General features: G+C 43.5%; 1 protein-coding gene across 4 annotated transcripts in view; it reads left to right on the top strand.

The window, feature by feature from the left end:
- LOC110527519 (double-stranded RNA-specific editase 1) overlaps window positions 1-21,114 on the top strand; it is a 72,574-nt gene that overhangs the window by 13,328 nt on the left and 38,132 nt on the right. For all 4 annotated transcript variants that reach the window (XM_090240470.1, XM_090240472.1, XM_090240471.1 and 1 more), the window contains exon 2: window positions 1,739-1,825. The gene's annotated coding sequence lies outside the window, so the exon portion shown is untranslated. The remainder of the gene's footprint in view (window positions 1-1,738; window positions 1,826-21,114) is intronic.

Here is a 21,114-nt window from a genome sequence, read left to right as displayed (position 1 = left end):
CAGCGGCGCTGTCTTCATCAGGGTTTCATCAGGGTGCCATCACCAGCCAGTCTCTGATTGGGCTTGCTGCTCAACAAGGTAGAACATTGGTATTTTGTTTGCCGCTAGTCTGACCCGTTAGCGTTGTACTGGTGCCGGGCATCACATGGGCAAAGTAGACCCACTGGACTTGGAGATTGTGTGTCTGTCTTTCTGGTTGCTGTGTGTCCATCAAATCCTAATCTGGACCCGGAAGTCAGTTCCACTGCTTTTTTTTTTCTTCATTCTTCCCCTCTGATCAGGGACTCATTTAGACCTGGGACACCAGCCGTACCTCGGACCCTCCAGGGTACGCTGTGAATACACCTGCTTGTAGGGCTTATATGTGGTGATGAGCAATGCTCCCTCTAAAGGGCGCGCGTGCACGCAGTAGCCCCGAGACTTCCCTGCAGTGGAAATATCAGCAGCAGGAGATTGAGCTTTTACCCTGTAACATACTGACCACACGACGGCGAGGTACATGTTTTGAGACCAAAGCGAGAGCTGCATGTAGCCACGTGCACATTTTGTTTATCCTATGCTTAGTTAGTGAGTAATTGGATCATTTGTAGTCAGCAATAGAGGAGTGATTGCTTTCCTACAAGAGCACAAAATGTGAGCACTAGACGTTTTTGCCAATGGCTTATATTTGTCTTAAAGGGGCAGTGTTGCATTTTGAGGCAGGCTAGAATAAGCTAAGAGGGTAGCATCATTTGTCTGATTCTCTGTGGTAATGGTCAAGTGGTTTCTTGCATCAAACGACACAACAACATTTTCCGTCACCTCCTTGTCTGAAGGACAAGTGGATGAACAGGTTCATGTCAAGCCCTGCATGTTTTTTTTCCCCCTCAAGTCTCATGGAATCCAGGCCTATATTCAACACATGTTGGCTGCTACTGTAGTCTGAATGATAGAACCGTTATTTCCATGTTATGGGAAGCATATTCTCCATTGTTTTTGATGGCAGGCCACTCTGGTGGGCCTACGTTATGATCAAGTAGCCACAGTAGCCTACTTGGCCACTGTCAAAACTGTAACTTAAAGCGGGTACAGCCTCGGTGTTAAACAGTAAACGCACACTGGAATTTGCACAGAATTGTCACCACGCTCAAGTTTGCGCTCATCAGACCTGAAATAGGCTCAGTGTCGGGGAAAAAATGAGAGGGAACGTTGGTCATGAGAGTGTCCATCCTGTCCGAAGTGGTTATTTTAGTCCCACTCTATAGACCTGCACTGTCCCTCGTCCCTCTGTCGAGGGGGACGTGAAGTGGCCAGCAGAGTTAGCAGAGTATTAGCCTGGCACTATTATCTCATTACCATGCCCCACTTTACCAATCTGTATTAAAACCCTCTTTGACAAACTGAGCTGAGTGAGCCTGGCCACCATGCTTTGGGGCATTACAGACGACCGAGGTTATACCCAGGATTCCCATTGTTCTTTGAGTTCTCGTACAGATGTAGGATCTTAATTTGATCCCTCTTTTGTTGCGGAGTATTTTCCTGCAGCAGGAAATGCAAACTTGCCCGAACAAAAAATGTATCAATCCCTACAATAAATGTCAATTCATTATAATTCACATTTCCTGTTGCTGCAGGATTATTTTCCTGCTGTAGCAAACTGGCTCAAATTAAGATCCTACATTTGTGTAGGTCAGTGGCTCTAGTTTAGCTGGCTACTATTGCCGTTTACTTAACATTGCTGTGTTGCTCTTTTTTACAGGGATGAACTGAACTGGCAGAACAGTGCGTAAACTGATTGATGACCCTTGACCCTGATCTACTTCCTGCTTCTCTTCTCCAAGATACTGTGAGTAACTAAGATATCATCTGTGGCTTTATGAAGGCTTTTCAGGCCATAAAAATAGAATTCGTAACAGTTATTTTCTCTGGTTCAGACTGAGAGTCTGAGAGTAAGATACTGTAGCAGTAAGATGGAACGGTGTTTGCTTAGAGATGCTTAGTTCTAGTTACATAATGTCTGTGGAAGTGTGTACATTTCAGAATGGAGTTTTGTAACTCAACACTCGTTGAATAATTGTGGAGGATCTGTTGAAGAGATCGCTTTCCTGTGATGAACTGAAGAAATCCCTGCTTTTTTTTGGTTGATGAGAATGTGCCGTCACACAGGGGTTACTTTGACGATGGATTATTTGTCTTTGCGTCCTTCGACATGGAAGAGTCTAAATACCCTGTTTCTCAGTGTTTACACCTCTTAGTCAACCTTCAGGTGGCTCTGTACCCTCCTATAAGTGAGACGTTTACCTGTTATCACTGTGGTTCAGTACCAGGCTGAAGGCACCACGAGGGCCCCCCACATGACCAGGGCTCCTCTACTCACACACAGGGGCCTTGAGGGCTACCAGTAGCCCAGAGCAGCCTCGCATCCCTGTCCCCTTAGTCAGACCAGTGGGACTCAGATGAGAGGGGGAATAGGACACGTGACAGGGTAGCGCACAGCGCTGCTCTGCCCTGTGGGAGAAGGCTAGATTTGCCGAGTCAAACCCCGTCCCCCTGTCCTCGACCTCCCTGCCCCAATTTGGATGGCGCTGAGTCATTGCGCCGCACCCCTAGCCCTCTGGTGGGAAGGAGAAAGGGACGGAGGACAGGAGTTTTCGTGTGTGTGTGTGTGTGCGCTGTGTGCGCTGTGTGACGTTACTCAGTGGTGGCCTGAGTCATTATTCTCCACCAACACGCTAACCTGACCGGTCACTTCCTCTGGACGGCTCTGACCTCCAGCTGAAAACGTTGCAGTACAACAAAGGGACGAAACCGAAGTTGCGAAGACAAACTGTTTACAAAAGTAGCAATTTGCTTACCGCACATTTCAGTGTCCCGTACAATCATCCTCGAAGAGTGTTGATAGCTTTCTTTTACTGAATGAGGCTAGAAATCTGAGCAAGTCACCAACCATCCATACCAGGTTTCGCTTGACTGCATGTTTTTCCTCCCTTCCTGGTAAGAATTGTGATGAGTGTAGAGTTTAAGTACTGTGCTTAACTGCCTATGAAACGTATTTCATCTTCCGAGGGGTGGGTTCTCATTTTCAGTTGGCTACCGCCAGATAACTCAAGGCCATTGGGTGTAAGAACAGGAAGTGCCTCGGGTATTCTTGTGTCAAAGCCACTGATTGGCTGACTAATATCCCTCTCTGTGTAATATAGGCCCACACAGTCATTAGTAATAAAGCTATATACTGTCTACAATCATTAGTTTAACGTTCTATTCAGGTTGGTTATTGAAAAAACGGCTAGCTTGGAGCTCATCTGAGCGGTTGGCTTCGGACGCCGCCACCCGCTAGTACTTAATGCTGATTGTTAAGGTTCCGACACACTGCAGGTTGTCTGGCGAGAAGAGTACGGATGCTTCTCAGTTTTATCTTCGTCCCCATCACACATAGTATTAACACACACACACACACTCTCGTTAGTTATTTACGAATAAACTTGTGATACTCAGAATGTCTTGTGTTTTTCTTGGATGCACGCACAATGTTCCTAGAGTAAATAGTCAACTTGGTCGTCAGCCAAAACGTGCGTCTTCTTCTCGGAACACTGAGCTCGAGTGGGCGAAGCCATTGTCCAAATGTCCATTCAAGCACTCTAATTGGCTGAAAGGAAGGGCCTTTTTTTCTTTCTTTTTTTTAACAGTTATACACAAATAAAGCCCTTTTCCAGGTAAACAAACACAGAACAGCGATCAATAAATCCAAGCCCTCTCACATCAGCACAGTCGTGAAGAAGGCCTCTTCTCCCTTAGATCCTTAGGAACTTTTACAGCTGCACCATCGAGAGCATCCCGACTGGTTATATCACCATCTGGTATGGCAACTGCGCCGCCCTCGACCGGAAGGCCCTACAGAGGGTGGTGCGGACAGCCCAGCGCATCACTGGGGGTGAGCTACCAGCCATCCAGGACTTACATGCCAGGCGGTGTCTGAGAAAGGCCTGAAAAATTGCAAAAAGACTCCAGCCACCAGAGACATGGACAGTTCTCCATGCTCCTGTCCGGCCGGCGTTACAGGTGCATCAAGGCTCTAAACATCTTCCATCCCCCGGTCATCACAATGTTAATGGCTAACAACTACTGCTCCCCCTCACACCTAAGCTGCTGCTAAAATGATTACTGATTAAATGTATTACTACCGCTACGCTGCTGTTCATTAATTATTGATTGCCATTAGTATCTATTTATCCTGCTACTGGTCACTATTACTCCTGTTTACATGTATATATTACCATTAGTATTTATATATTCCTGCTACCAGTCACTTTTCAGCCCTGTTTACATGTATATATTACCATCAGTATTTATATATTCCTGCTACCAGTAACTTTTCAGCCCTGTTTACATGTATATATTACCATTAACATATATCAGTATTTACAGTGGGGCAAAAGTGTTTAGTCAGCCACCAATTGTGCAAGTTCTCCCACTTAATAAGATGAGAGGCCTGTAATTTTCATCACAGGTACACTTCAACTATGACAGACAAAATGAGAAAAAAAATCCGGAAAATCACATTGTAGGATTTTTAATGAATTAATTTGCAAATTATGGTGGAAAATAAGTATTTGGTCAATAACAAAAGTTTATCTCAATACTTTGTTATATACCCTTTGTTGGCAATGACAGAGGTCAAACGTTTTCTGTAAGTCTTCACAAGGTTTTCCCACACTGTTGCTGGTATTTTGGCCCATTCTTCCATGCAGATCTCCTCTAGAGCAGTGATGTTTTGGGGCTGTTGCTGGGCAACACGGACTTTCAACTCCCTCCAAAGATTTTCTATGGGGTTGAGATCTGGAGACTGGCTGGGCCAATCCAGGACCTTGAAATGCTTCTTACGAAGCCACTCATTCGTTGCCCGGGCGGTGGGTTTGGGATCATTGTCATGCTGAAAGACCCAGCCACGTTTCATCTTCAATGCCCTTGCTGATGGAAGGAGGTTTTCACTTAAAATCTCACGATACATGGCCCCATTCATTCTTTCCTTTACACGGATCAGTCGTCCTGGTCCCTTTGCAGAAAAACAGCCCCAAAGCATGATGTTTCCACCCCCATGCTTCACAGTAGGTATGGTGTTCTTTGGATGCAACTCAGCATTATTTGTCCTCCAAACACGACGAGTTGAGTTTTTACCAAAACGTTTTATTTTGGTTTCATCTGACCATATGACATTCTCCCAATCTTCTTCTGAATCATCCAAATGCTCTCTAGCAAACTTCAGACGGGCCTGGACATGTACTGGCTTAAGCAGGGGGACACGTCTGGCACTGCCGGATTTGAGTCCCTGGCGGCGTAGTGTGTTACTGATGGTAGGCTTTGTTACTTTGGTCCCAGCTCTCTGCAGGTCATTCACTAGGTCCCCCCGTGTGGTTCTGGGATTTTTGCTCACCGTTCTTGTGATCATTTTGACCCCACGGGGTGAGATCTTGCATACAGCCCCAGATCGAGGGAGATTATCAGTGGTCTTGTATGCCTTCCATTTCCTAATAATTGCTCCTACAGTTGATTTCTTCAAACCAACCTGCTTACCTATTGCAGATTCAGTCTTCCCAGCCTGGTGCAGGTCTACAATTTTGTTTCTGGTGTCCTTTGACAGCTCTTTGGTCTTGGCCATAGTGGAGTTTGGAGTGTGACTGTTTGAGGTTGTGGACAGGCGTCTTTTATACTGATAACAAGTTCAAACAGGTGCCATTAATACAGGTAACGAGTGGAGGACAGAGGAGCATCTTTTTACAGGTCTGTGAGAGCCAGAAATCTTGCTTGTTTGTAGGTGACCAAATACTTATTTTCCACCATAATTTGCAAATAAATTCATAAAAAATCCTACAATGTGATTTTCCGGATTTTTTTTCTCATTTTGTCTGTCATAGTTGAAGTGTACCTATGATGAAAATTACAGGCCTCTCATATTTTTAAGTGAGAGAACTTGCACAATTGGTGGCTGACTAAATACTTTTTTGCCCCACTGTATATATTCCTGCTACTAGTCACTTTTCAGCCCTGTTTACATGTATATATTACCATTAATATATTACCATCAGTATTTATATATTCCTGCTACCAGTCACTTTTCAGCCCTGTTTACATGTATATCCACCTATCATGCCTACACTCACATTCTTACACACACACACACCACAGATAAAACAATGAGACAGATATTTCAACAGATGTACAGTACCAGTCAAATGTTTGGACACACCTACTCATTCCTGGGTTTTTCTTGATTTTTTGCTATTTTCTACATTGTAGAATAATAGTGAAGACATCAACACTATGAAATCACACATATGGAATCATGTAGTAACCAAAGAAGTGTTAAACAAATCAAAATATATTTGAGATTTAAGGTTATTCAAAGTAGCCACCCTTTGCCTTGATGACAGCTTTGTACACTCTTGGCATTCTCTCAACCAGCTTCATGAGGTAGTCACCTAGAATGCATTTAAATTAACAGGTGTGCCTTGTTAAAAGTTAATTTGTGGAATTTCTGTCCTTAATGCCTTTGAGCCAATCAGTTGTGTTGTGACAAGGTACGGGTGCTATACAGAAGATAACCTTATTTGGTAAAAGACCAAGTCCATATCATGGCAAGAACAGCTCAAATAAGCAAATAGAAATGACAGTCCATCATTACTTTAAGACATGAAGGTCAGTCAATACGGAACATTTCATGAACTTTGAAAGTTTCAAGGGGCAGTTGCAAAAACCATCAAGCGCTATGAAACTGGCTCTCATGAGGACCGCCACAGAAAAGGAAGACCCAGAGTTACCTCTGCTGCAGAGGATAAGTTCACAGAGTTCAAGTAACAGACAAATCTCAACATGTTTAGAGGAGACTGCGTGAATCAGGCCTTCATGGTCGAATTGCTGCAAAGAAACCACTACGAAAGGACACCAATAAGAAGAAGAGACTAGCTTGGGCCAAGAAGCTTGAGCAATGGACATTAGACTGGTGGAAATCTGTCCTTTGGTCTGATGAGTCCAAATTTGAGATTTTTGGTTCCAACCGCTGTGTCTTTGTGAGACGCAGAGTAGGTGTACGGATGATCTCCACATGTGTGGTTCCCACCGTGAAGCATGGAGGAGGAGGTGTGATGGAGTGGGGGTGCTTTGCTGGTGACACTGTCTGTGATTTATTTAGAATTCAAGGCACACTTAACCAGCATGGCTACCACAGCATTCTGCAGCAATACAACATACCATCTGGTTTGCCCATCTGGTTTGCTCTTAGTCCCACTATCATTTGTTTTTCAACATGACAATGACCAAAAACACACCTCCAGGCTGTGTAAGGGCTATTGGACCAAGAAAGAGAATAATGGAGTGCTGCATCAGATTACCTGGCCTCCACAATCACCCAACCTCAACCCAATTGAGATGTTTTGGGATAAGTTGAGCAGCAGAGTGAAGGAAAAGCAGCCAACAAGTGCTCAGCATATGTAGGAAATCCTTCAAGACTGTTGGAAAAGCATTCCAGGTGAAGCTGGTTGAGAGAATGCCAAGAGAGTGCAAAGCAGTCATCAAGGCAAAGGGTGGCTACATTGAATACTCTCAAATCTAAAATACATTTTGATTTGTTTAACACTTTCTATTGTTACTACATGTGTTATTTTATAGTTTTGATATCTTCACTATTATTCTACAATGTAGAAGATAGTAAAATAAAGAAAAACCCTTGAATGAGTAGGTCTGTCCAAACGTTTGACTGGTGCTGTGTCAATGTGAAGCAACCGGTTGGCGTTTCCGCTCAGTATAGTAGTGAGAGGAAAACCAGTGACCAGCAGTGGGAGAAGATGGATTTTGTCCGACATTCTGTTAATTTACTCATCGTTGAAACATTTGATCTCAATACAGTTGTCTCTTCCCACAACTACAATCTGTTACAAACAGAGTGAACTAAGTTTTGACTTACCCTTTGCCAAAGTTTCCAAAAATTGCAAAGGCGAATTGAGTTGTTGCACACGTGCACTTCCCAGAGTAGGCGTTCCCCAGTGGAAATATGCAAATACATGCTAGAACGTGCCAATATGATACCCACCTCTTTGCTTGTTCTCCCTACTATGGCTCATTTGTTCCCATTTGAAGCGACAGGCTGTGGTCTATCTTGGTTTAGTTCTAAAAAAATATTTGCTAACACCCACCACATACACTTACAGTGCCTTGCGAAAGTATTCGGCCCCCTTGAACTTTGCGACCTTTTGCCACATTTCAGGCTTCAAACATAAAGATACAAAACTGTATTTTTTTGTGAAGAATCAACAACAAGTGGGACACAATCATGAAGTGGAACAACATTTATTGGATATTTCAAACTTTTTTAACAAATCAAAAACGGAAAAATTGGGCGTGCAAAATTATTCAGCCCCTTTACTTTCAGTGCAGCAAACTCTCTCCAGAAGTTCAGTGAGGATCTCTGAATGATCCAATGTTGACCTAAATGACTAATGATGATAAATACAATCCGCCTGTGTGTAATCAAGTCTCCGTATAAATGCACCTGCACTGTGATAGTCTCAGAGGTCCGTCAAAAGCGCAGAGAGCATCATGAAGAACAAGGAACACACCAGGCAGGTCCGAGATACTGTTGTGAAGAAGTTTAAAGACGGATTTGGATACAAAAATATTTCCCAAGCTTTAAACATCCCAAGGAGCACTGTGCAAGCGATAATATTGAAATGGAAGGAGTATCAGACCACTGCAAATCTACCAAGACCTGGCCGTCCCTCAACTTTCAGCTCATACAAGGAGAAGACTGATCATAGATGCAGCCAAGAGGCCCATGATCACTCTGGTTGAACTGCAGAGATCTACAACTGAGGTGGGAGACTCTGTCCATAGGACAACAATCAGTCGTATATTGCACAAATCTGGCCTTTATGGAAGAGTGGCAAGAAGAAAGCCATTTCTTAAAGATATCCATAAAAAGTGTAATTTAAAGTTTGCCACAAGCCACCATCATCTGGTCAGATGAAACCAAAATTGAACTTTTTGGCAACAATGCAAAACGTTATGTTTGGCGTAAAAGCAACACAGCTGAACACACCATCCCCACTGTCAAACATGGTGGTGGCAGCATCATGGTTTGGGCCTGCTTTTCTTCAGCAGGGACAGGGAAGATGGTTAAAATTGATGGGAAGATGGATGGAGCCAAATACAGGACCATTCTGGAAGAAAACCTGATGGAGTCTGCAAAAGACCTGAGACTGGGACGGAGATTTGTCTTCCAACAAGACAATGATCCAAAACATAAAGCAAAATCTACACTGGAATGGTTCAAAAATAAACATATCCAGGTGTTAGAATGGCCAAGTCAAAGTCCAGACCTGAATCCAATCGAGAATCTGTGGAAAGAACTGAAAACTGCTGTTCACAAATGCTCTCCATCCAACCTCACTGAGCTCGAGCTGTTTTGCAAGGAGGAATGGGAAAAAATGTCAGTCTCTCGATGTGCAAAACTGATAGAGACATACCCCAAGCGACTTACAGATGTAATCGCAGCAAAAGGTGGCGCTACAAAGTATTAACTTAAGGGGGCTGAATAATTTTGCACGCCCAATTTTTCAGTTTTTGATTTGTTAAAAAAGTTTGAAATATCCAATAAATGTCGTTCCACTTCATGATTGTGTCCCACTTGTTGTTGATTCTTCACAAAAAAATACAGTTTTATATCTTTATGTTTGAAGCCTGAAATGTGGCAAACGGTCGCAAAGTTCAAGGGGGCCGAATACTTTCGCAAGGCACTGTATATACATAGACACTCACCACCATGCACACACCCACCCACCCAACCACCCACCCACCACTTATGCTGCTGTCATACTGTTTACTAGTATTATTATTTATTCTGCCACCAGTCACTTTCTCCTAATCCCTACCTACAGTTGAGGTCGGAAGTTTACATACACTTAGGTTGGAGTCTTTAAAACTTGTTTTCAACCACTCCACACATTTCTTGTTAACAAACTATAGTTTTGTCAAGTCGGTTAGGACATCTACTTTGTGCATGACACAACATTTTTCCAACAATTGTTTACAGACAAATTATTTTACTTATAATTCACTGTATCACAGTTCCAGTGGGTCAGAAGTTTACATACACAAAATTAACTGTGCCTTTAAACATTATGTCATGGCTTGAGAAGCTTCTGATAGGCTAATTGACATCATTTGAGTCAATTGGAGGTGTACCTATGGATGTATTTCAAGGCTACCTTCAAACTCAGTGCCTCTTTGCTTGACATCATAGGAAAATCTAAAGAAATCAGCAAAGACCTCAGAAAAACAATTGTAGACCTCCACAAGTCTGGTTCATCCTTGGGAGTAATTTCCAAACGCTTGAAGGTTTCACTTTCATCTGTACACACAAAAGTACGCAAGTATAAACACCTTGGGACCACACAGCTGTCATACTGCTCTGGAAGGAGACACGTTCTGTCTCCTAGAGATGAACGTGATTTGGTGCGAAATGTGCAAATCAATCCCAGAACAACAGCAAAGGACCTTGTGAAGAGGCTGGAGGAAACAGGTACAAAAGTATCTATATCCACAGTAAAACGATTCCTATATCGACATAACCTGAAAGGCCGCTCAGCAAGGAAGAAGCCACTGCTCCAAAACCTCCATAAAAAAGTCAGACTACGGTTTGCAACTGCACATGGGGACAAAGATCATACTTTTTGAAGAAATGTCCTCTGGTCTGATGAAACAAAAATAGAACTGTTTGGCCATAATGACCATCGTTATGTTTGGAGGAAAAAGGGGGAGGCTTGCAAACTGAAGAACACCATCCCATCCATGAAGCACAGGGGTGGCAGCATCATGTTGTGGGTGTGCTTTGCTGCAGGAGGGACTGGTGCACTTCACAAAAAGGATGGCATCATGAGGGGGGACAATTATGTGGATATATTGAAGCAACATCTCAAGACATCAGTCAGGAAGTTAAAGCTTGGTCACAAATGGGTCTTCCAAATGGACAATGACCCCAAGCATACTTCCAAAGTTGTGGCAAAATGGCTTCAGGACAACAAAGTCAAGGTATTGGAGTGGCTATCACAAAGCCCTGACCTCAATCCTATAGAACAGTTGTGGGCAGAACTGAAAAAGCGTGTGCGAGCAGGGAGGTCTACAAACCTGACTCAGTTACACCAACTCTGTCAGGAGGAATGGGCCAATATTTACCCAACTTATTGTGGGAAGCTCATGGAAGGCTACCCGAAATTGTTTGACCCAAGTTAAACAATTTAAAGGCAATGCTACCAAATACTAATTGAGTGCATGTAAACTTCTGACCCACTGGGAATGTGATGAAATAAATAAAAGCTGAAATAAATAATTCTCTCTACTATTATTCGGACATTTCACATTCTTAAAATAAAGTGGTGATCCTAACTAACCTAAGACAGGGAATTTTTACTAGGATTAAATGTCAGGAATTGTGAAAAACGTTTTAAATGTATTTGGCTCAGGTGTATGTCAACTTCCGACTTCAACTGTACGTTTCTACATCAAATACTTCCTCTCTTATTTCACTGGAGCCAGTACATCACTGGGGGTGAGCTCCTTGAAATCCAGGACATCTATATCAGGCGGTGTGGAAGGAAGGCCCGCTAAATCGTTGTAGACTCCAACCACCCAAGTCATAGATTATTCTGTCTCCTTCCGCACGGCAAGCGGTACCAGTGCATCAAGTCTATCCCCAAGTAATAAGACTAATAAAATAGCTACACATACTGAGTGGACCTTGTATCTTTATTGACCTTTTATTTGTATTTTTGCACTGTCTCTATGCACACTTATAGGGCCCTACATGCTTGCACACTCACTCACTCCATCACCTGCTCACTCACACATAATTTGCACATACACTACCGTTCAAAAGTTTGGGGTCACTTCGAAACTAGGAAATATAGTGAAGACGTTGACAAGGTTATAAATTAATGATTTTTTTCGTCAAAGAATCCTCCATTTGCAGCAATCACAGCCTTGCAGGCCTTTGGCATTCTAGTTGTCAATTTGTTGAGGTAATCTGAAGAGATTTCACCCCATGCTTCCTGAAGCACCTCCCACAAGTTGGTTTGGCTTGATGGGCACTTCTTTACGTACCATACGGTCAAGCTGCTCAGCTGTGCTAACATAATTGCAAAAGGCTTCTCTAATGATCAATTAGCTGTTTAAAATTATAAACTTGGAATAGCTAACACAACGTGCCATTGGAACACAGGAGTGATGGTTGCCGATAATGGGCCTATGTAGATATTCCATTAAAAATCAGCCGTTTCCAGCTACAATAGTCATTTACAACATTAACAATGTCTACACTATATTTCTGATCAATTTTATGTTATTTTAATGGACAAAAAATGTGCTTTTCTTTCAAAAACAAGGACATTTCTAAGTGACGCCAAACTTTTGGACGGTAGTGTACATTTATACTGACTCTACATACACACACACACACACACACACACACACACACACATACAAGCTATTGCTACTCTGTTTATCGTATATCCTGTTGCCTACTCACCTTACCCCTAACTACCTCTATCGATCCAGTATCCCAGCACATTGTAAATATGGTATTGGAACTGATCCTGTATATATACTGAACAAAAATATAAACGGAACTGCCAGATGGTGAAGCGTGATTCATCACTCCAGAGAACGCGTTTCCACTGCTCCAGAGTCCAATGGAGGCGAGCTTTGCACCACTTCAGCCGACGCTTGGCATTGCACATGGTGATTCTTAGGCTTTTGTGCGGATGCTTGGCCACGAAAACCCATTTCATTAAGCTCCCGACTAACAGTTCTTGTGCTGACGATGCGATTTTTACGCGCTTCAGCACTCATCGGTCCCGTTCTGTGAGTTTGTGTGGGCTACCACTTCGCGGCTGAGTCGTTGTCGCTCCTAGACGTTTCCACTTCGCAATAACAGCACTTACAGTTAACCGTGGCAGCTCTAGCGTTGCAGAAATTTGATGAACTGACTTTGATTTGTTGGAAAAGGTGCAATTCTGTGACTGTGCCACGATGAAAGTCACTGAGCTCCACATACTTTCGTATATACTGTATAGTGTATTTATCGTATTTTTTTATTTATAAAAATGTTCTTATTAGTTATACCTTTTGGATATTGAATACTGCACTGTTGGGTCTGGTTTGCAAGTTAGACTTTTTACTGTACTTGTGCATGTGACAAATAACACTTTTTTTCTGCGTTTTCTTCACTGCTCTCTGTCGGCTTTCATTTGTCCAGCCATGTCCAGTCCAGCTGGACTGGACATGGCTGGACTGCTTTGACAGAACAGATTGAATCCTCACAAACATAACTCGCCTGTCCCTCGGGGATTGACGGTGGATCTACTTCACTGCACCACCTGATGGGAGAGCCATTCTCCGCCTCGCTCCCCTCCCTCTCCGTCAGTGTGTCAGAGGCCTGTTTTGTCTGCTGCCTCCGTTGGCACGACCAGCCCATCCACGGTGTGTGTGTGTGCGTGTCTGTGTGTGAAATACAGTGCAGATGTGGGCCATGGCAGCAGACAGATGACATAAATAGTAAATAGTGTCCAGAGCAGTACATTAGCAGATGTTAGCCCCTTTTTCCAGCCTGAGCTGATTCGTGTCGGGTGTGTATGCTGTCCAGACATCTGTCTGTCCACCAGGGATTCTGCTGCTCACTTCAACCCCCTTTCTGATTTATAACACACCACACATGGTATCTGTCCGTCATGATTTCACACTCTTTATGTTTCTGCATGGTGTGTATTTTTATTAAGTGCTATTTGCACAGCTGTAGGGCATTTGGAACTCCGGTTGACCCTTGGAGATGTGGTGGTGTCACCCTGGCGTCTTCTCCTGACCTGCTTGGTAGCCTAACGTACTGCCTGCTTCTACACGCGTGTAGAGAGAGTGTGTTTAGCAGCTGTGAAGTCTGTCCAGAAGAACATTGAATTCCGCCTGCTAGACAAGCGAAATCGAAAAGGGATAAGGTCTTTACGTTTCATGGTTCTTGGTCCAGGGCCGTGTTTGCATGATTGCTTATCACATCCTTTTCTAGGATCTTATTCTATTGTCAATAACTTCTTTTTTTCTTTTTTTATCCAAAGTGATCTGCTAAGTGGCAAATATTTTATATTTAAGTTAACGGCTCTATTTGTTTGTGTCCATAATTTGATCTCTCTGTTGTTGCTGAGAATTTTCCCACACAGCAGGAAATGCAAATTTGTAGTGTGTTAGAGTTTTAGAAAGGCTTCTAAAGTTTGTCATTTCCACTTTCAGATTTTCAGAAATTTCAGATTTGATTTGCCCTAAGGGGAAAATGTATCAACCCCTTACAAAGATGTCCGTTAATTATAATCCTCATAATAATTCACATTTCCTGTTGCTGCGGGATTATTTTCCCACTGTAGCAAACTGGCTCAAATTAAGACCCGACATCTGTAGCAAAGCAGATTTCATGACCTGGCTCTCTTGACAGGGTGAAACCTCCCTTTAATTTCTCTGAGCTTTTCTCTCTACGGCCACTACGGTGAATGAGTCCCCAGAGTACGGTAGAGTTACATGGAGACCGGGACCACTCGATGCATTGTGTCTCTTACTGCATTAGAAACCATCTGTCTCGGTGGAAGCACTGTTGTTTGTATTGACAGAAGTGAGTCAAATGACTCCAAAGGGACACTTTCCTTTTGATTTTGAGAAGGAGCACAAGTCAGAAGGTATTTATAAAGTGTCTCAGAGTAGGAGTGGTGACTTTCTTAGATGAAAGTCTTACATAATGAATACAATTATCTGAACAGGGGAAACCTGATTTACATCAGCAATACTCGTAGGCTGAGTTTACAAAGAGCCGAATTCCGATTATTTTTTTTACACTAACCGCACTTTTGACCAATCACATCAGATATTTTTCAGAGCTGATCTGATTGGTCAAAAGACCAATTACTGAAAAAAAATAAGAATCAGAATTGGGCTGCCTGTGTAAATGCAGCCTTAGACTGCGTGAATGCAGACCAAGAACTCAGACCTCCCATACTACGTAATGTTTGTCAGAAGACATTTGTCAAGAGGTCAGGTCAGTAGCAGTACCTTGTCTCACCAAGTAGCCCTTTCCTGCAGTCAAATGACCAAATCACCCTCAAGTGCCCTCATAGGTGGAATGTTAATATTTTTCATAATTAATAAACAAAACAAAAAAATGTAACGCAGAAAATCTGGTGTTTCTTTATCAAACGGTTTTGTTATATTTCAGTCTTCCGTGATGTATATAAAGTGTAATGTTGGAATGCAAATTCAAAATGTAATACATTTAACTCTATATCTGACATGGTACAGGCTTTTAAACCCATAATCATGTGTGTGAGGTTTACACTTTTGTTTCAAAGTAGATTTGTTTTAGACTACCGAGAATCACTCCGTGTGACCCTGATGTAGCCCGCTGCAGTAAACGGTTAAAGGTAAAACATCTCCACCAGCTGTGAGGTGAAGAAGAATGTGTACTGTACTCCCTGCCCCCTGCAGGACTTGTTTTTAACCCGGATGGTTGGTGAACTCGGAGAGGAAAGATCACAAGAATACAGAAAGGATATAAACACAGAAAGGTGACATTAACATAAATTCAGAGGCCTGTCGGTGAGGTTTTTCTGGCGTTGTGTAAAATAGCTCTGGGAAGCTATTTTACACAAACTCTATTCATTATTCCGGGTATCACAGATTAGGAGTGATGGCTATTGGCCACACCATTTTCCACCTAATCGTTTAAATATGAGCAACCAGGATGTTAAGGCATTCTGATGCAGTGGGGCGAGCATCCTCTCTCTTGGATCTCCTCTATTATACATCTTCAGGGCAGATTATTTATTTGTGTGTGGATTATTTTATTTTGCCATCCCCCACTGCAGGTGTTCATCCTTCATACAGTAGGCCCAGCAATATAATCCCCTGAATCTTAATCTCCTCTCTTGGAAATGATTTTGGAAAACAGATAAAAAATGCAGAGAAACCAGGAGAAGCACCATCTGACCTCGTGGGCCTGATAGGAACATGCTGATCTGTGCACTATAGAGATATAGTGTGCAGGGCAGGCATCACCCTTACTGTGTTGCCTTGAATCGGTCATGGACGTTATCCTACACTAAAGGGGTTATCATGATTTTCACAGTAGTTTACAGGTAGCTAGGTGGCAAGTAAAATGTTGTATTTTATATTACAGTACACCTACTGTAATATAACTAGGGTATCAAAACAAGTACTGTGTAATGACACAGTACAATACTGTAACATTGACTGTATTATACTGTAAAAAAAGTAAACGCTACCTTAATCGGAATGAATGAATGAATGGATGAATGAAATTCATTGAGGGAAGGGTTTGTATTTCACTGTAATTACAAGCGATTGGTGCAAGCAGGTTGGCTGCTAGGTAAAGTGTTTACACATTACACCATAGTCAAGAATATTTGGTGGCACTTCTAGAGGCCTTAATGAAGGCTTCCAAACTTGCAGCAACTACAGGGCAAAATAGACCAAAAGGACATGGGAAAATGTTCAGCCATTTAAGGTTTAAGACTTGCTGCCACTCCATTATGTCAAGGTGTGTCTAAAGGTGAAGTCAGGTGCAGGAGAGCAGAGTATGATAAATAAAGCGCACTTTATTAAAGTTCCAAAACGGGAGCACAACAAAAACACGAAACAATAAAGAAAAGCGCTAAAGAACATCGTATGACATGAAAACAATTACACACAAAACATGGGAAACAGAGGGTTAAATACAATTAGATTGATTGGGGAAATGATAACCAGGTGTGTATGAAAACCAGACAAGACAAATGGACATGAAAAATGGAGAGGAGAGGAGCCGACTTCGGTGGAAGTCGTGACAGTACCTCCCCCCCCCCGTGACGCGCGGTACCAGCGGATGCTCCGACACCGGCCTCAAGGACGACAAGGAGCAGGGCAATCCGGCTGGCGACGGTGAAACTCCCGCAGTAGTTTGGGATCCAAAATATCTGCAACGGGACACATGGAACGAGGGGTTAATACGATAATAAGAGGGAAGTTGTCATCTCTAACATACCTCGTTCACCCTCCTCAGGACTTTAAATGGCCCCACAAACCACGGACCCAGCTTCCGGCAGGGCAGGCGGAGGGGCAGGTTACGGGTCGAGAGCCAGACCCGGTCCCCCGGTGCGAACACAGGGGTCTCACTGCGGTGACGGTCCACGCTGGTTTTCTGACGACGCGTGGCTCGCTGGAGATGGACATGAACGGCCTCCCATGTCTCCTCTGCGCACCTAAACCAGTCGTCCACCGCAGGAGTATTGGTCTGACCCTGATGCCATGGTACCCCAATACGCACTGACAGGGGGAGAGTTTAGTGGAGGAGTGGCGAAGCGAGTTCGGTGCCATCTTGGCCCAGGGCACGAACGCTGCCCACTCCCCCGACTAGTCCTGGCAATAGGACCGCAGAAACCTGCCCACATCCTGGTTGACTCTCTCTACCTGCCCGTTACTTTCGGGGTGAAAACCCGAGGTAAGGCTGCCCGGATGTACTCCAGGTTGCAGTGGTCAGTCCAGATGAGGAAAGGGTGTTTAGCCCCCTCAAGCCAATGTCTCCACGCTTTCAAGTCTTTAACCACAGCCAACAACTCCCGGTCCCCCACATCATAGTTACACTCCGCTGGACTGAGCTTTGTCGAGAAGAAAGCACAGGGGCGGAGTTTCGGTGGCGTGCCCGAGCGCTGTGAGAGCACAGCTCCTATCCCAGCCTCGGACGCGTCCACCTCCACTATGAATGCCAAAGAGGGATCCGGATGGGCCAGCACTGGAGCCGAAGTAAACAGAGCCCTTAGCTGCCAAAAGGCCCTGTCCGCCTCAGCCGACCACCTTACAGGACCCCCCTTCAGCAGTGAGGTAATGGGCGCGGCAACCTGGCCATAACCCCGGATAAATCTCTGGTAGTAATTGGTAAACCCTAAAAATCGCTGCACCTCCTTTCCCGTGGTGGGAGTTGGCCAATTACACACGGCTGAAATGCCGTCACTCTCCATCTCCACCCCTGATGTGGAAATGCGATACCCTAGGAAGGAGACGGCCTGCTGAAAGAACAGGCATTTCTCAGCCTTGACATACAGGTCATGCTCAAACAGTTGTCCATGTACCTTGCGCACCACGGACACATGCTTGGCGCGTGCAGTGGAGTATATCAGAATGTCATCGATATACACCACTACACCCTGTCCGTGCAGGTCCCGGAAAAACTTGTCTACAAAGGATTGGAAAACTGATGGAGCATTCATCAACCCGTACGGCATGACGAGGTACTCATAATGCCCTGAGGTCGTACTGAACGCCGTCTTCCACTCGTCTCCCTCCCGGATATACACCAGGTTATGCGCGCTCCTGAGATCCAGTTTCGTGAAGAAGTGCGCCTCATGCATTGACTCAATCAACGTAGCGATAACTGTACCCCACCGAGATTTGATTGAGACCTCGATAGTCAATGCACGGGCGTAAACCTCCACCAACCTTAAATACAATTAGATTGATTGGGGAAATGAAAAACCAGGTGTGTATGAAAACCAGACAAGACAAATGGATATATGAGAAATGGAGCGGCGATGGCTAGAAAGGCGGTGACGTCGATTGCTGACCGCCGCCCCCGAACAAGGAGAGGAGCCGACTTCGGCGGAAGTCGTGACACATTATGTCCCCTATACAAACTGATGGGGCACTATAACTACATAGGAGTTAAATTGGTACAGCATTCTCACTCACAGGTGCAACAAATATAGCCTCTTACAAGGCACACCTCAAAATATGTTAATGAGACAGAAACAACAATAGCATGCACCTGCTAATGGTCAAAAGGTTTTAGGCCCTACAAAGATACCGTACGGCACTGTATTCTGTGGGGTTGATTACAGTACCATTGGAAATACAGCAATTCTTTCCCCATCCACAACATTTTCCCACCATAATTTACAGTATGCTGCAGTAAAACATTTCAGAGTGTTTTACTGTTGATAATACTCAAAATGACTGTATAAATGACAGATTTCCGTTACAGTGTATGAACAATCGATTAGGCATGTATCGTATGTAGGGTCGGATATGTATGTAGGCCTGTCCTCTGATGATTACACCAGACATAATGGTAGTGTATTATCAATGACAATATAATGCTGTTATAGAAGCTTTAGAGCGTTGGGCTAGTAACCGAAAAGTTGCTGGTTTGAATACCCGAGCCGACAAGGTGAAAAATCTGTCGTTGTGCCCTTTAGCAAGGAACTTAACCCTAATTTTCTCCAGAGGCGTTATACTACTATGGCTGACCCTATAAAACAACACATGTCACCTGACCTATCCAGTGTATGTGACAATAAAACATAGATATATTTCGTTTTTTACTGTTGAAGCAATGCAGTATTTCAGATGTAGCTTTGCAGAGTATACAGTTGAAGTCGGAAGTTTACATACATTTAGGTTGGAGTCATTAAAACTCGTTTTTCAACCGCTCCACAAAGGTCTTGTTAACAAACTATAGTTTTGGCAAATCAATTAGGACATCTACTTAGTGCAAGACAAGTAATTTTTCCAACAATTGTTTACAGACAGATTATTTCACTTGTAATTCACTGTATCACTATTCCAGTGGGTCAGAAGTTTACATACACTAAGATGACAGTGCCTTTAAACAGCTTGGAAAATTCCAGAAAGAGATGTCATGGCTTTAGATGCTTTTAATAGGCTAATTGACATCATCTGAGTCAATTGGAGGTGTACCTGTGGATGTATTTCAAGGCCGACCTTCAAACTCAGTGCCTCTTTGCTCGACATCATGGGAAAATCAAAAGAAATCAGCCAAGACTTTAAGAAAATAAGTAGACCTTCACAAGTCTGGTTCATCCTTAGGAGCAATTTCCAAACGCATTAAGGTACCACGTTCATCTGTACAAACAATAGTATGCAAGTATAAACACCATGGGACCATGGTACCTGAGCCGTCATACCGCTCAGGAAGGAGACGCGTTCTGTCTCCTAGAGATGAACGTACTTTGGTGCAAATGTCACGTTCGCCATAATGATGAGACCAAGGCGCAGCGTGAGTAAAATTAAGTTCCACATCATTTTAAACTGAAACTCACCAAACAAAACAACAACAAAAAACAAATGAACCGTGAAGCTACTGATGTGAACATAGACAAGATCCCACAACACAAATGAGGTAAATGGCTACCTAAATATGATCCCCCAATCAGAGACAACAATAAACAGCTGTCTCTGATTGGGAACCATATCAGGCCAACATAGCCATACAAAACCTCCTAGACAATACAAAACCCCTAGACATACAAAAACTAGAGTACCCACCCTAGTCACACCCTGACCTAACCAAAATATATAGAAAAACAAAGATATTTAAGGTCAGGGCGTGACAGCGAAAAGTGCAAATCAATCCCAGAACAACAGCAAAGGACCTTGTGAAGATGCTGGAGGAAACCGGTACAAAAGTATCTATATCCACAGTAAAACAAGTCGATCAGCAAGGAAGAAGCCACTGCTCCAAAACCGCCATAAAAAAATCCAGACTACGGTTTGCAACTGCACATGGGGACAAAGGTCATACTTTTTGGAGAAATGTCCTCTGGTCTGATGAAACAAAAATAGAAATGTTTGGCCATAATGACCATCGTTATGTTTGGAGGAAAAAGGGGGAGGCTTGCAAGCCAAAGAACACCATCCCAACCGTGAAGCACAGGGGTGACAGCATCATGTTGTGGGGGTGCTTTGCTGCAGGAGGGACTGGTGCACTTCACAAAATAGATGGCATCATGAGGGGGGAAAATTATGTGGATATATTGAAGCAACATCTCAAGACATCAGTCAGGAAGTTAAAGCTTGGTCGCAAATGGGTCTTCCAAATGGACAATGACCCCAAGCCTACTTCCAAAGTTGTGGCAAAATGGCTTAGGGACAACAAAGGCAAGGTATTGGAATAGCCATCACAAAGCCCTGACCTCAATCCTATAGAAAATGTGTGGGCAGAACTTAAAAAGCGTGTGAGATTAAGGAGGCCTACAAACCTGACTCAGT

The sequence above is a fragment of the Oncorhynchus mykiss genome, chromosome 7 (genome assembly GCF_057628025.1).
Source record: "Oncorhynchus mykiss isolate SJ-2025 chromosome 7, ASM5762802v1, whole genome shotgun sequence".
Lineage (NCBI taxonomy): Eukaryota > Metazoa > Chordata > Actinopteri > Salmoniformes > Salmonidae > Oncorhynchus > Oncorhynchus mykiss.
This window is presented reverse-complemented; position numbering and strand designations above follow the sequence as displayed.